General features: G+C 42.0%; 1 pseudogene; it reads right to left on the reverse strand.

The window, feature by feature from the left end:
• Positions 1-15,142, reverse strand: part of LOC109306551 — a 50,666-nt pseudogene that overhangs the window by 20,338 nt on the left and 15,186 nt on the right.

Genomic DNA, 15,142 nt, shown 5'->3' on the forward strand with positions numbered 1-15,142 from the left:
AGAGTAAATTGGCTGCTTATCTTGCTGGGATCCTATGACCCCAGCTGACTTCCTGCCCTTTGGGCAGGGGGCTGGACTCAATGATCTCCCGAGGTCCCTTCCAGCTCTGATGTCTATGAAATATGAAATCTGCTCAGGTCCCTTCCGACCCTAGAAACTATGAAACTGTGAAACTTGTCTCAAGCTGCTGCTTGAAAGCCAATGGCCTGAGGACATATTTGTCATGAGTCATTAGTAAAATAGCATGGATTTTTCCATTAGGGTAATGGGTTCAGTGTGCAAATGCAATGCCTCTCAGCGTTTGAGAATGATCTTGCTGTCCAGGAGACCTCAGGAGTGGGGCAGTTTCAAGCTGTTAGGAAGCTGCTTATTTATTCCTAACTTCCTCTCAACCCCAGTTGATTTCTAGAATGGTACTAATCATCTGTATTTCAATGTTGTAGGCAGAAATTGTTTATAACCTTGTTTCCTAGTTATCTTCGTCAGACAAAGTCTCTTGGTCCCTATCCCCTATCTTGCAGGGTGTCCTGGCCTTCTGTTTATGCACTAAAATACTCAGCTGAGAGGTGTGGGAGGAAGGACCCGGGAATTCTACCTAGGATGGAGGGCAGAAAATAGATCAAAATGCGCTAAATATTTTATATTATTGTTTTATTTTAATTTGAGTAATTTATTCCTCACTCAACCAAATCACCACATACCCAGGCACATTGACCACAATACCTGCCAGGTCACTTTTGCACTGTGCTAGTTTGGGCTATATTGGGGCAGTCTGTATGCCACTAGGCAAATCAGATGTTGCCATAACCCTTTACTTCTGTACTTTCTGGTGCTTAGGACCCCGCTGACAGGGAAATGTTGGTGGAAGCTGAAATAATTTAGGCCTGAATTAAATTCTTAACTATTTACCCTCTTGCTGAAGTAGATGGTTCATGTCTCTCAGTTTGATTATTATTTTCTCAGAAGTATTTAATAGCACACCTATTTACTTATGAAAGCTGGAGCTCTATTGCTTCTGATCCAGCTCCTCTTAGCAAAGCCTCGAAAGATGTAAGTATGGACATAAGATGAGAAGAAATAGACATTGTTGCTTTGTCAGTTCAATCAATATTAAGCAGATAAAGTTACAAATAAAGTGGCAGAGACTTTTTTGACCTCCTGTATAGAAATATTTTAATTCAAAGAGCTGAATTCATGTCCTCATAGTTTACATCACTTTCTTTTTTCTTTTTTTCCCATACAAAAATATTTTAGTAGCACACCTATTTCTAATTTTAGTTAGTCCAACAAGATTTGGTTTTATGGCTCTAATTACATGAGGAAATAAACCTACCTTTTTTTATTTCACAAATCCAATTAAGCAAATGTTCATAGTATGTGTCATTCCATCGCATTCCTGTTGAGCCTTCAAACATTATATAGTGTTCAATTCCTTTATCATTACTGGGTTCTCCTTCATTCCAGTTTTCATAAACTACCTATGATAGAAATATAGCTCTCTTACCATTTTCTTCAGTATGAGGAAGAGGAGTTGTGCTCTGGCCTGTTAAACAGCCTCAAAGTCAGCTTGTCTTCTGACATTTCATTTCTAGGACTAGTAGGAGCTGCAAAATCTATACACACACTTTGTCAGATGGAGATGAGGCTATTGCACTATCTTGATATTCATACGTCGGATGGGACAGCATCCTACCTTCTGCAAGCCTATCGCATATAGACTCTTTGGTGAATTTTTCCAGGATTTTCCATGGGATAGAAGTTAGGCTAATTGGCCTATTGTTACCGGAGTCCTCCCTCCTCCCTTTTGAAGATGGGCACAACGTTGGCAGCCTTCCAGTCCTCAGGGACCTCTCCAGAGTGCCACAAATTTTGGAATAGCTTTGCCAGGGGTTCCACGATGATTTCAGCCAGCTCCTTCAGCATCCTTGGATGAAGTTCATCCAGGCCTGCTGATTTATACATGTCTAATTTTTTTCCTTGGTCACATACCAGTTCTATGGCAATAGTAGGAAGACAGTCATTGCTACCCTGCTCCTTCTGTATTCCATCTGGCATGTTTTCCCCCTTGGCCCTCTGAAAGACCAAAGCAAAGTAGTCATTCAGGAGTTCAGTTTTCTCCTGAGCACTGGTAACCAGCTGTCCTGAGTTGTTGAGCAGTGGCCCCACACTCCCATTTGTTTTCCTCCTGTTTCCTACATACCTAAAGAAGGACTTCTTGTTGTCCTTGATCCCCATTGCTAATTTTAGTTCAGTTGCCACTGTAGCCCTTCTAATCTGTTCCCCACAAATGCAGGCCATTGTTGTACAGCCTTTCTTGGAACACGCCCCAAGCTTTCATTGTTTGTACATCTCTTTCTTCTTTCTTAAGAGGACCATGATTTTCCTGTTTAGCCAAGAGGGCTTCCCAGCCCTTTTGATACCTTTGCTCCATGTGGAAATGGACTTCCTTTGTGTTTCAAGGATCATGGCCTTCAGGAATGACCATTCTTCATGTACTCCTTTTGCCTTTGGTCCCTGGTCCTTCAGCCCTTCCCCTACTAGTGACCTGAGCTTGCTGAAATTTGTATTTTTGAAGTCCAAAAAAACTTCTGTCCTGCTATCTAATTTGTCTGCCTTGTGATGGACAGTGAGCATGATGGTTCCATGGTCACTGTAGCCCAGGCTGCCCTCTAACTTTAAGTCAGTCACCAAGTCATCTCCTTTAGCCAGGACCAAGTCTAGAAGAGCATTACCTCTGGTTGGTCCTTGCACTGCCTGAGTAAAAAAAATCTCTTCAATGCAGGTCAGAAAGGAACACAGATGACCTGACTTGGCTGAATGTTCCAGTGTTCCTCCCAAGAGATGTTCAGGTAATTGAACTCACCCATGATGACCATGTCCTGTGCATGTGAAGCCTCTGTCAGTTCTCAGGCAAACTCTAGATCAAGTTCCTCCCCTTGGTTTACTGTTCTGTAGTACACACCTACAGTTAGGTCTCTCCCCCGACCTGCAGTTTGACCCAAAGGGTTTTGAGTCGTTCTTCTTTGGAGCCAATGTTGGCCTCCAAGAAGGTGTACTGCTCCTTCACATAGACAGCCACACTACTAAGTTCCTTCTGTGCAGGGTGTAGCCATTTATGGCTACACTCCAATCATGTAAGGAGTCCCACCAGGTCTCCATAATCCCTACTAGATTGAAATGCCCACTGGAGAGTAGGAGGGCTTGTTCCAACTGCTTGTTCCCAGTGCTTCTGGCATTAGTGTACAGGTACCTGAGTCCTCCTAATGAGGCTCTCAACTTCCTGTCATACTGATGAAAAACTACTCCATCAGCTCCCGTGGAAGTGGCTCTTCTAGTGTCCCTATCTACAGAGCTTTCTTGTATGTTGGTGCCGAGGCAAGCTCTGGTCCAGTCTTTGTTACCCCATCCCTCAGCAATCTTAGTTTAAAGCCCTATCTAGAAGAAGTTCTTTTCTTTTTAAAACAACTTCCCTATCTCATATTTTTGTGGGCTAATCTGGTACCCAAATTATGAAACTCCACTTCAGCCTAAAGTCTTGAACCCATTTTTAAATATGGCAATTACAAATATAATAACCATATTTTAACTTTGAATTCACTATTTCAGAAATAGTGACTAGAGCTGAGGGAAAAAATGATGAACAGCAAATTCACTGAAAAATGCCATTTGAAACAAATGAATCTATTTGTGAATTTCAGACAAATTTAATGGCCAAAAAATGGGAGATTTTTTTAAAAAGTCAACATATTTAATTTTGACATTTTTCAAATAAACTAATTTTGGAATTGCTAAAAGGATTTGTTTCAACATGTTTAAGTGAAACTTTTCATCTTTAGATTTTTGTTTAAACCTAATGAAAAGAAGATAAGTTAAATAAGGTGGTTTTAAAGACTCCAACATGAGACAAAATATCTTTAAGTAAAAAAAACCTTTTGGTGGGCAGAGGGAAGAGAGAGAGTTAAAACAGTCTTGGTTGTTTTGCTGAAAAATAACAACAATTCTATTTTGTTTGAAACCAAACCAATTATTCCCAATATTTGCATCCACCAAAATAAAAATCCTTTATGCATCCAGCTCTAGACACAAGAGTACATTTGATAATTCTAAATAAACATATCATTAAAATAGCAGAAGCAACTTTTTACAGATATTCACAGCACCAATTTCCATATTAGAAACTGTTCCTCTCTGCTGTGAATGCTGAGCAGATTCCCTCCTATTTATCTACAAAATTCTTCAGCTTCAAACCAGGTTTTCCTTTGGTTTCCCACTCTTATAAAAAACTGAGGAAATATTTCATAATAACCTAGTGTGAAAGACCTTGCTGATGTGATAAAAATCAGGTAAAATATTTGCAGCTATTATTTTATGCAACCTGGCAAATTACATGCATATTTACACTTATAACCTGGATTATGGAATGCCGTTTCCACTGAGCTGTTTAAATACCAGTGGAGAGTGGGGAGACTCAAAACTGTTGCCATGTACATTTGGATAAAAGCTAGTTCATATGTTAATGGGAATTTTGATTACTGAGGGGGAGGAAAAATAGCATGATGTTAAATACCCCAGGGTGAAAAGTAAGAGATTTTTGAGAAATGGATGAAGTACAGATCTAATTAATGGGAGAAATGAGGAAACAGGGACATAAAGCTAAATCCTACAAAGGCCTGATCACATAAGCAAGCGTTTGTTTTAAGCCTACATATATTTCCACATGTGATTTTCTATGATTACAGCAATGGTGTTCAGTGCCTTAAAGGAATGACCCCATGCCTAGCATGTTTTATATCCAGGGTGAAAAGATTATGCTGCAGGAGCTTTTATTGGGCGGGTCTGGCTTTCTAGTTTTGGTTTCTGTTATTTTAACATGGACACACAAAGAAAGTGCTTTTCCTAGTTGCCTAGGTGCCATCAAAATTCTGAAAATGAAACTGGGTTTTTGGTATACATCATATGTGCTGTCAAAAAGTCTGGAAAGGTGCCAATTTCCCATGACTTTTCATCTTTTTCTTATGGAAATCACCAGCTTTTGTGGTTTTTATCATGAGTCTCTTGACAGTTGGTATTTTTCTAAAAACCACAATCCTTGAAGGCAATTAGTAAGAGAGTACCCAAGCTGTCATTTTTTTTAAAAAAAGCTTCTAGCCTTCAGGGTTAGCAAGAATATCTAGAAATGAGGCACTAACACTAAGAGTCCAATGCGTATCTATATATTATAAACTCTAGTGATTTTTTTTAACCAATTCTCTTTATAGTTTGGCAGTTTGACTCACAGTTTTGAGCAATAGGGTTGACAATACTATAAAGAAAAAAACTGCCTAGAAAGACATCTTTCAGATATACAAAACATTATTGGGTAACTGAGAGGAGCACTGGCCCTTCAGTACATGCAGTGGTTGAGGAATAGTAAATGTATCACTGAACTTTAATACTTACTTTGAAGCAGAAGCTAGTATAAGAGGCTAATTCCCAGCCCCCAGACATGGGGCATCAGAAGCTGTTGCTGCAATCGAAGGAGGGGTCACTCCTTCAGCTCACTGCTTGCAGAGAAATTTTGCTGCCTTCTCACAGTTAAGAACATCCCATAATCCAGGTGCAATTCCAGTTCCCATGGCAATATAGCCTGGTTCTCTTCCTCAGTGATTCATATAAGAAATTAAAAATATGTAAATGACAAATGCATAGTCTTTTTTATGTTTTATTCTGAATTTAGGGCTTTGCTGTCAAAAGTAAGACTTCTGCTTCAAATCAAATCAATTTTAATAGCTGAAGGGTGGGAAAATCTACTGCAGTTAGGGACATGTGAGATATGAATATGCAGAAGAGCAGCAAAGGTACAATTTAACAAATCACTTGAGCTCATCATTGTCAAAAGGGAGAAAACTAAACAATTGAACAAGGCTAATTACTTTTTTCTGCACGAGTGAGATCTCATGACAAAATGACATTGAATTCACCACCTTCTTAGTGAGAAGTTTTTTCCCAATATCCAGCTTAAACTTCCCTTGCTGCAGCTTAAAACCATTGCACCTTGTTCAGTCATCTGCCACCACAGAGAACAGTCTAGCGCAATCCTCTTTGGAACCCCTGTTTAGGCAGTTGAAGGCTGCTATTAAATTCTGCCTCAGTCTTCTCTTCTGCAGACTAAGTCAGCCCAGTTCTCTCAACCACTCCTCACAAGTCATGTCCCCCAGCTGCCTAACCATTTTTGTTGCCCTCCACTGGACTCTCTCCAACTTGTCCACATCCTTTCTGTAGTGGGGGTTCAAAACTAGACACAGTACTCCAGAAGTGGCCTGTTCAGTGCAGAATAGAGTAGGATAATCACTTCCCTTGATCCGCTGGCAACACTCCTATTAATGCAGCCCAGTATTCTGTTCGACTTGTTGACTCACATCCACTTTATTGTCCACAAGGGCTGTGCAAAACAGCACCATTTTGTCTCAATTTCCATTTTGCTGTTTCAACAGGAGTGTTTCACTTCCAGTTTCATTTCATTTTGAAAGCACTGTTCTGTTTCACTTTGTTTTAACTTTGTTTACTTATCTCCTTAGCAGGCTTCATGCCCTTAAAGGGGGCTACCATCCCTGCTACTTTCATCCAAATATGCCAATGAATGACAAAGTTATAGGCAGTTTCATGCTTCCCCATTATAGCCTATGGGTATATTTGGATGAAAGTAGCAGGGACGGCAGCTCCCTCTAAGGGCATGAAACCTGCTAAGGAGATAGGTACAGGGGTTTCTGGGAAACTGCACCTCAAAGTCTTGAAAGCAAAACTCATGTCACTTATAAGTGTTAAAGCACAGGGGGATAAAAACAGCAGTCATAGTAGCCCCTAATGAGGCCACAAAGCTTGCCAAGTTTCAAGGCAAAAGGTGCAGGGGTTCCTGGGAAATCCCACCTCAAGCTGCTGACAAGCAAAGGTCATGTCACATGTGTGTGTTAAGGCACAGCAGGGTGAAAACTGCATGCGTGGTAGCCCCTGTGGAGGCCATGAAGTCTGCCAGGCTTCAAGGAAATAGGTGCAGGGGTTTCTGGGAAACTGCACCTCATGCTGCTGAGAAGCAAAACTCATGATGTGTGACCACGTGTGTTAAGGCACAACCTCACTGGCACTGGGGCCTCTAGATGACGTGGTAGTGAGCCCCAATGAGGTTTCCTCCTGCCATACAGCCTCATTCTGGTCCATCACTTTAAATGACAACAGGTAATAACTTTAGTAAGCAGCACAGTAGCACCAGTAGCATCTCCGGCAGCCAAACTGTTATAGTCAATATCAGAGCACTCCTTCCCCCCACTTCCCTCTCCCTCTCCTTACTTTTTGTTCCCCTGCAGGTAAGCCCAGCTTCAGCCTCGAAACATGAACCATTTCAAAACTTTTGAAACATTTTGACTGCCCTCATTTCATTTCAAGGCTTTTTTGAAGCCCTTCATGTCATTTCGATTTTGCTGTTTTGAGCTCAAAACAAGTCGAAACAGTGTCAAAATGAAATAGCTGGCAAAATTGTACACAGTCCCACTATCCACTATAACCCCCAGGGTGCTTTTCTGCAGAGCTGCTGCTTAGCCAGTTGGTCCACAGCCTGTACTGGTGCATAGGATTCTTCCATCCTAAAAGTAGGACCTAGCATTTGTCCTTATTGAACCTCATGGTATTTCTTTTGGCCCAATCCCCCAATTTGTCTAGGTCACTCTGAATCCTAGTCCTACACTTCAGCATACCTACTAGTCCCCCCAGCTTGCTGTCATCCACAGACTTGCTGAGGGTGCAATCCATCCCATCTTCCAGATCATTAATGAAGATATTGAACAAAACCAGCCCCAGGACTGAGCCCTGGGGCACTCCACTTGATACCAGGTGCCAACTAGACCTTGAAATATTTACCACTACCCATCAAGCCCAATCCACCCAGCATTTTATCTACCTTACAGTCCATTCATCCAGCCCATACTTCCTTAACTTGCTTGCAAGAATGCTGTGGGAGACCATATCAAAAGTCTTGCTAAAGTTAAGGTATATCATGTACACTGCTGTCCCCACAGCCATAGGGCCAGTCATCGCATCATAGAAGGCAATCAGATTGGTCAAGTATGACTTGCCCTTGATGAATGACTATTCTTGATCACTTTCTTCCCCTCCAAGTGCTTAGAAATGGATTCCTTGAGGGCCCATACCATGATTTTTCCAGGAACTGAGGCAAGACTGACCTGTTCCTTTATTTTCTTTCTTAAAGATGAGCAATATATTTGCCCTTTTCCAAATATTCAGGACTTATCAACATGAGTTTTCAATGATAATGGCCAGCGGCTCTTCAATCACATCAGCCAACTCCCTCAGCACCCTCAGATGTATTGCGTCTGGCCCCATGGACTTGTACACATCTAGCTTTTCTAAATAGTTCCTAACTTGTTCTTTCACCACTAAGAGTTGCTCACCTTCTGCCCAAATTGCATTGCCAGGTGCAGTAGTCTGGGAAGTGACCTTGCATGTAAAAACTGAGGTAAAAAAAGACATCGAGAACTTCAGCCTTTTCCTCATCATCTATTACTAGGTTGCTTTCCCCATTCAGTCAGGGACCCATACTTTCCCTGACCTGCTTCTTGTTGCCACTGTAGAAACAGTTCTTGTTACTCTTCAAGTCCCTTGCCAAAGAGTTATCTGCTAAAGCAAGCTGATCACCTGCCATATTTGCTATTCTTCCTGTGCATTGGGATCATTTGTTCCTGCACCCTCAGTAACGTTACTTTAAAATACAGCCAGATCTCCTGGACTCCTTTCCTCCTCAGATTGTCCTCCTAAGTGATCCTGCCCATCAGTATCCCGAGGGAGTCAAAGTCTGTTTTTCTGAAGTCCAGGGTCCATACTCTGCTGCTCTCCTTTCTTCCTTTTGTCAGGATCCTGAACTCGATCATCTCATGGTCACTGCTGCCCAAGTTGCCAACAACATCCAACAACAGTTTTTCACAGTCTGGTGTACTATTGTCAGCCACTAACTACTGTGTAAAAATTGTGGATTGGCTAAGACCATGAATCACCTCCAGCCCAGCCACTACCCAGTATTTATCTTAGACCACCAGAGCCCCTGTTTGCACAGTTTCAGAATGAGGAATACCAACTTGCTACATTATTCCCTTGCACCAGGTAAGTTAAGATAGCTAGTTCACTCCTTGTGCCTCATTTACCTTCCTGTATGAGGACATGAGATGGTGCCTGACTGAATCCTGTCTAGCCTCTCAGAGGACAGCATTTGAAAACTTGTGAGATGTTAGTCAAACCATGAACATCACAGATTATATAGTAGTGAAGTGCTTACCAGGCATTCCTGAGTTCCAGTGAGTGAACAAAACAACTTCACCATTGGCCCAATTGAATGTCCCCTGTTCTTCTACATCTGAGAGACCAATCCAGAAATATTTTTCAGGACTCAGCCCAACCAAATTAGTGAGATAGGCTTAGTCATTTCTGGGAAAGAACATACATGTTTTACAACTTTTTAAAGATTTAGTCTTAACTCTTTTCTGCTTCGAGCTTATAATTTTAATGAAATCATTCCAAATGGAGAAGATGGTAAAACGGTTGATTTATATATGTTACTGTATATTCTGAATAATTAAAAGTTGATTTAAAAAGCCTTTTTCCATACCTGTCTTCCATAGTAACTGGGTAGCCATAGCTCCTTTGACACGCCTCATTTGCTTCTGAGAATAATAGAAATGTGTGTCCAACCAAGTAACAATGAAAGCCATGTCTTTTCCAGCCCTGCAGCAAACATTAGGCAAACACACACAACTTCTTAATACACTGGGAAGTATTGTTTGCTTTGCCCTTTAATATAGGCATATATATTTAGACAGACAGATAAATAGATAGCTATAGATATATATAGATGCAGTTATCATACATTAATGTGAAATCCATTGTTGAAGCTACACTGAGAAACAAGAATGGAATTTAATCATGACTCATGAGCTGAGTTGTAAAGTAACAAAGACGGCTCCCTGCTCATACAGAGGTCAGCCTTCTTATTACTGAGAGGATGATACTGGACTTTTGCCCCAAATTGCTTGCTTCTGACCTGCATTCTCATCCTATCTTTTATGATGCTTGGCATTCAATGTTGACTTTGAGGACAAATATGGCCTTCCAGTTATTTACTAGGTTAGTGATGCAGTCCTTGGAAGAAAAAGGGACTGTCTCTACTCTTATTTAGAAGGAAATTTGAAATATGTAGCTAAGTGTTATGGATTCTAGATCCTTAGAATGAAAAAATATTCTGATATCCAATAGAACACTGATGCCTGACATCAGTAGCTTATAAGTGGTAAGGTTTAAGCCAGGGGTAGGCAAAATATGTCTGACTGAGGAATTTTCTCTAGCTTATGGTGGATCCCTTGGTCCTGCCCAGACAGGTGCAGGAGGCAGGCCATGCTGTAGTGCATGTGGCCAATCCTGCCCCTCCCCCCACTCCACCCAGGCCTGCAGTGGGGCTGGGGCACCTGGCAGCCCCAGAAGTGGTGGCTCATTCCAGCTGCTGTTACTACCAAACCCAGCCTCACTGCCTGGGCACTGTGGCCCATCTGCCTCATACAGAGAGCTGGGGGCAGGACCTGTGCAGACCCTGTATGGCCATGTGATGGACATGGGTTCAATGGACATGCAGGGAGTGGATCGCAGCTCTGTTCTGGCCCTGGCCCTGCCCCACACTGTCACAGCCCAGCTGCCATGGACCCAACCCCAGATGCAGCTCCCTGCCTGCCCACAGCCCCATCACTTCCACCCTGCCACACACCCTTCCTGCACAGGTCTTGGTGAGTCTCCCCATGCTCAGGGCCACTTAAGGAGTTTTGGTGAATTGTGGCAGGGGTGGGAGGTGTTGACCCATCCCATAACACTTCACCAAAACTCCCTATGTGGGCTGTGGTCCCAAATAATTGCCCACCCCTGGTTTAAACCCCTCTGATGTAAGAGCAATACAGCCCAGGATTGTTTGTAGAAATAAATTCACTCCTCTATCACAGGGGTTTATTACAATAGGCTAAAGAAGTGGGTTTTTGTATCCCAATGACTAAGCTTGCCAGTTAGAGACCATATAACTTAGGCATAGGATTCAAAGATCAAACAGGGAGCTCACAAGTAAAAAATCTAGGACAGGTAGCTGGAAAAGGCAGTTCTTCTTCACTTTGAACTGCTTTTGGTTTTTTATAGTTACTTGGCATGTTTACATGAGACGCTAATTATGCAGCAGCCTAATAGTACTGCACAGTAGTATGTCACAGCATGGACAGTGCTAATATGCTACTGTGCAGTATTATTAGGCTACTGTGCAGTAACATCACTAAAAAGGCATTCGCCAGCACTACTGTGCAATAACTCGGGATACTGCACATTAATTTAGTACTTTATTATGCAAGTACTACATTAAATGTACAATAACCACTATACATAAATGACCATTTAGATTTGCCAATTGCAAATAAAAACTCTAAAGAAACAGAAGACCTGGGAACTGAGATGGAGATACCCTTAGTGGGTGTTGTGTGCTTTTTCAGTTTGACTAAGAGCCTAAGATCTCTGACTAAATGGTAGATGTGGACTGCATCACAAAGAGGAAGAGATGTAGGGAACCAGGATCATTTATGTAAATGAAAAATGAATTTCAACTGAATTTCCTTAAGTATTTTCACAGTGAAGGTAAAAAACTTACAAAAGCTGTTATTGCAAGAGACACCATCAATGATATTCTACTCTACAGAGTGAGACCAACCTACTAAGCCAAATATTTTTCATGCATCTTCTAATAATTTACTTCACACTTACTCTTTGGCTGCCCAGGTCATTCATTTCTACTTCCTCAGGAGCTTGTAATAATGACTTTCTTTTGCAGATGTAACCAAGTTTCTTCTCACAAACAGTAGCTTCCCAAAATCCTTCCTGAGTATAAAAGGGAAGAAAGGAAAAACAACTAAGAAGGATTCATAATCTTTAGAAACTTCTCATTTTCTTTCTCTTTACATTAAAAAAGCCCAAGTCTACAAATGATACAGAACAATACTAATAATGCTGATGATAATGCTCCACAAATTGCTATTTAATTTTTCTTATTAAAATCTAATTTACATACTTGCAATCACAGGTTGTCATATACTTGAAAATGAAGATGCCTCTCCTGTCCTCTATTTTGTAAGAGGTCTGGCAGATCTACGCCATCAGATCTGCTGAGCAATTCATTGAGTGTAGGGAGCAAGATACATTTACCTTTTGAGTTATGAAGCGTACCAATTAGCAAATTTTAGAGTAAAAGAGCCTCTTCCTTCATTACTGTTAAAAAGAGAAGCAATGAGTTGTTGGTTATCTTTTTGCATCTCCTGGTTGTATCAGATACCAGAGTCACCACTTGTTAAAATACCTGTTATCCCAACAATACAAGTGGTTCAATGAGCAAGATCACAAAAAAAAACCTTGCCAGAGACTTAAAACATAACTTCATTCAACAATGAGTGAAGAGCATCTCAATGGACTGCCCATACTGAATGTGAATTCAGATGTGGAAATAACTGCTAGTGAGATATAGGATGCACAGTGAAGATGCTCAAAAAGGCTATATTTTGTTTTATGAAGCTGAGTAAGAGATGTACATTTAATTCTAATGATTTGATTATTACTTGCCTAATTCACTGTGTTTTTGTACTTAATATATAATATAGCAAATCAATGCATACTCTGATAAAGTTATATTTGTTTTGTTTCAATCTTAAACTGAACATATTATATTGTTTCAATCTTAAACTGTCCCTAGCATATTAGCAAAGTTCCTACTTTCTCTTTAAATAGAGAAAAATGTGTTCTCATTTTTCTCCACACCAGATACATTGCCTTTTTCAAAATCCTAGATCCACCCATGAAAGATGGGCATAAAAGCACAAGTGTTGACAATAGTGAAGCATGGATTAGAATGAGGCTGGGGGATGTGTTGCGTCAGGAATGGAGTACAGGAATCACTCACCATTCGCAGATTCGTGATTTTGAATATATGTGGTGCAACTATTCGAACCCATGCTCTCTCCCCACACACACTCTCTCCCCACACGCTCTTGCCATGATCCCACACCCCCCACCGTCACTGCCAGTGGTGTCTGCAGGAGCTACACGCTTGCCAGCGCTGGGCTCCCGCTGCCTCACTCCTGACCTATTTACAGATTTTGCCATTCATAGGGATGTCTGGAACGTATCCTCCATGAATGGTGAGGGTCTCCTGTATTTGCTCACCTTTGAAAATCTATGTAATTTGGCAAGTTATAAGACGCAGAGAAATAACAGTTAATATATAATCTATACCTACTAAATTTTTTAGAATCCATCTCTGACCTCAGATTGCTCCATGTCCTGGGACCCAAAGAAGCTGGGAAGACTCACTGGAAAGGTGGGATGAGAGGAACGCCATGGCAGAGGGTGAACCCACACGGCTCATCAGCCGTGTCTATGTACAGCTGCGGCCGGCAGCTGATGATGACGTCAGATGCCGGCCGGGAGATTTAAAAATGGTGGCCGCCACTTCAGAGGCGGCGGATGGCGTGGAAATCAAGTGGCAGGCCGGGAAAGTGACGGCAAAGGATCCTGGGGACAGGATACGCTGAGCTGGAGCGCAGGAGGCAGAAGCGACCCTGGAAGGAAGCCCGATGATGGGGACAACATCAGATTGGGCAAGAAGTGATGGATCGGGTGAGCAACCAAGGATCGGGATGATCTGGGAGGAGTTCGGAGACCCAGAAGTAAGTCCTGAGACAGTGAGTGCGGGACTCGCTGAAAAGGGGCGGAAGACTGAAAATCCCCGGGCTGAAGGGAGATCGGGGCAGGATCACCACCAAAACCTGCAGACGTCGGGTAAAGAAACAGGAGTGGGGCAACCAGAGGGCCACTAAGGGGGAATCCCTTCCCCTCCCATTCCAGGCTAATAAGGATCTGGTGGAGGGATAGCAGTATAATTAGTGACTACACAGGGGAGAGCAGCACCGGGTGAAGGGCTTGTGGTGTGGGGTCAATAGAGGGTGCAGATTAGGCTCTGGTGTAGGCTACTGCTAGGAAGTCGACCTTAAAGTAGTGGTATAGTGGTATCCTACAGTCTGTGGGATCAAGTAAGAAAGCTGTGGTAGAAGCTGGCAGAAGCAGCAGAGCAAGCTTAGGGAAGTGGAGCCCAGAGGTGGCGTGAGGCTGGGGTGTAGGGGTGGCGGAGCCCCGTGTGCAACTGGCAGGCCAAGCCCGGGCCACCGAGGGACCCGTGAACTAGCCCCGCCCCACTAAGGAAACACCAAGTTGTGGCAGGAGAGAGCAGGGTGTGGTGATGCAGGAGAAGAACACCCACGGAGACAAACCGGTCCGGAAGGGGAATAGTTACCAACCTGGAAAATAGAGCTCCCTGGAGGGGTACAAGAAGGCCTGTCAGCCACACTCCATATAATGGCTATAGAGACTGAAATGGTGCAAAGACAACCTGTGAGATAAAGAAAGGCACAGACAGGCTTTGTGATAATGGAAAATAAGGCATATATACTAACATTAAGGGCAAAGGGCAAGGCATGAAAGGATGAGAAATGTAGATATGTAACCATCAGGGCTTCCAAAGTCTGAAACAGGTACTTAGAAGATAACAGCCTACTACTGCTATTGGTTACTTGGTTAGCTCAAATGCCAGGTGTCTGTATTCTTAATCTGTTTTCAACCCTGATGATGATACTGGGAAATGAGTCAGTATTGTTCTATATCATAACATTTCTGTCTTGTTAGATTTATGTATTTAAAAAATAGGAAATTGTATTTAAAAATATCCCTACAGTAAAACCTATATATTAAAAAACATAGCTGAAGCTAGTAAATAAAACACTCAGAAATAAATAGTATTTCAAATGTCTACCACTTTTAATAGGTGTGTAAGTTTTATTATTTCAATTTTATAGTTGGGGAGACAATTCAGATATGAAGGCTTAGATCTTACATTGACTCTTAGGCTCAGATGTCTAAGACTGTGCAAATAATTTGGGAGTATTCTTCTAGGTTTGTTCTAGAGAAAATTTATACACAGCAATGTATACAGACATTTGAATGTTGAGACCCTGAAGAGTAGAAAGCTTGCAGTGCTGAC

Source organism: Crocodylus porosus, unplaced genomic scaffold (assembly GCF_001723895.1).
Source record: "Crocodylus porosus isolate Cpor-Errol unplaced genomic scaffold, CroPor_comp1, whole genome shotgun sequence".
NCBI classification, from domain to species: Eukaryota; Metazoa; Chordata; order Crocodylia; family Crocodylidae; genus Crocodylus; species Crocodylus porosus.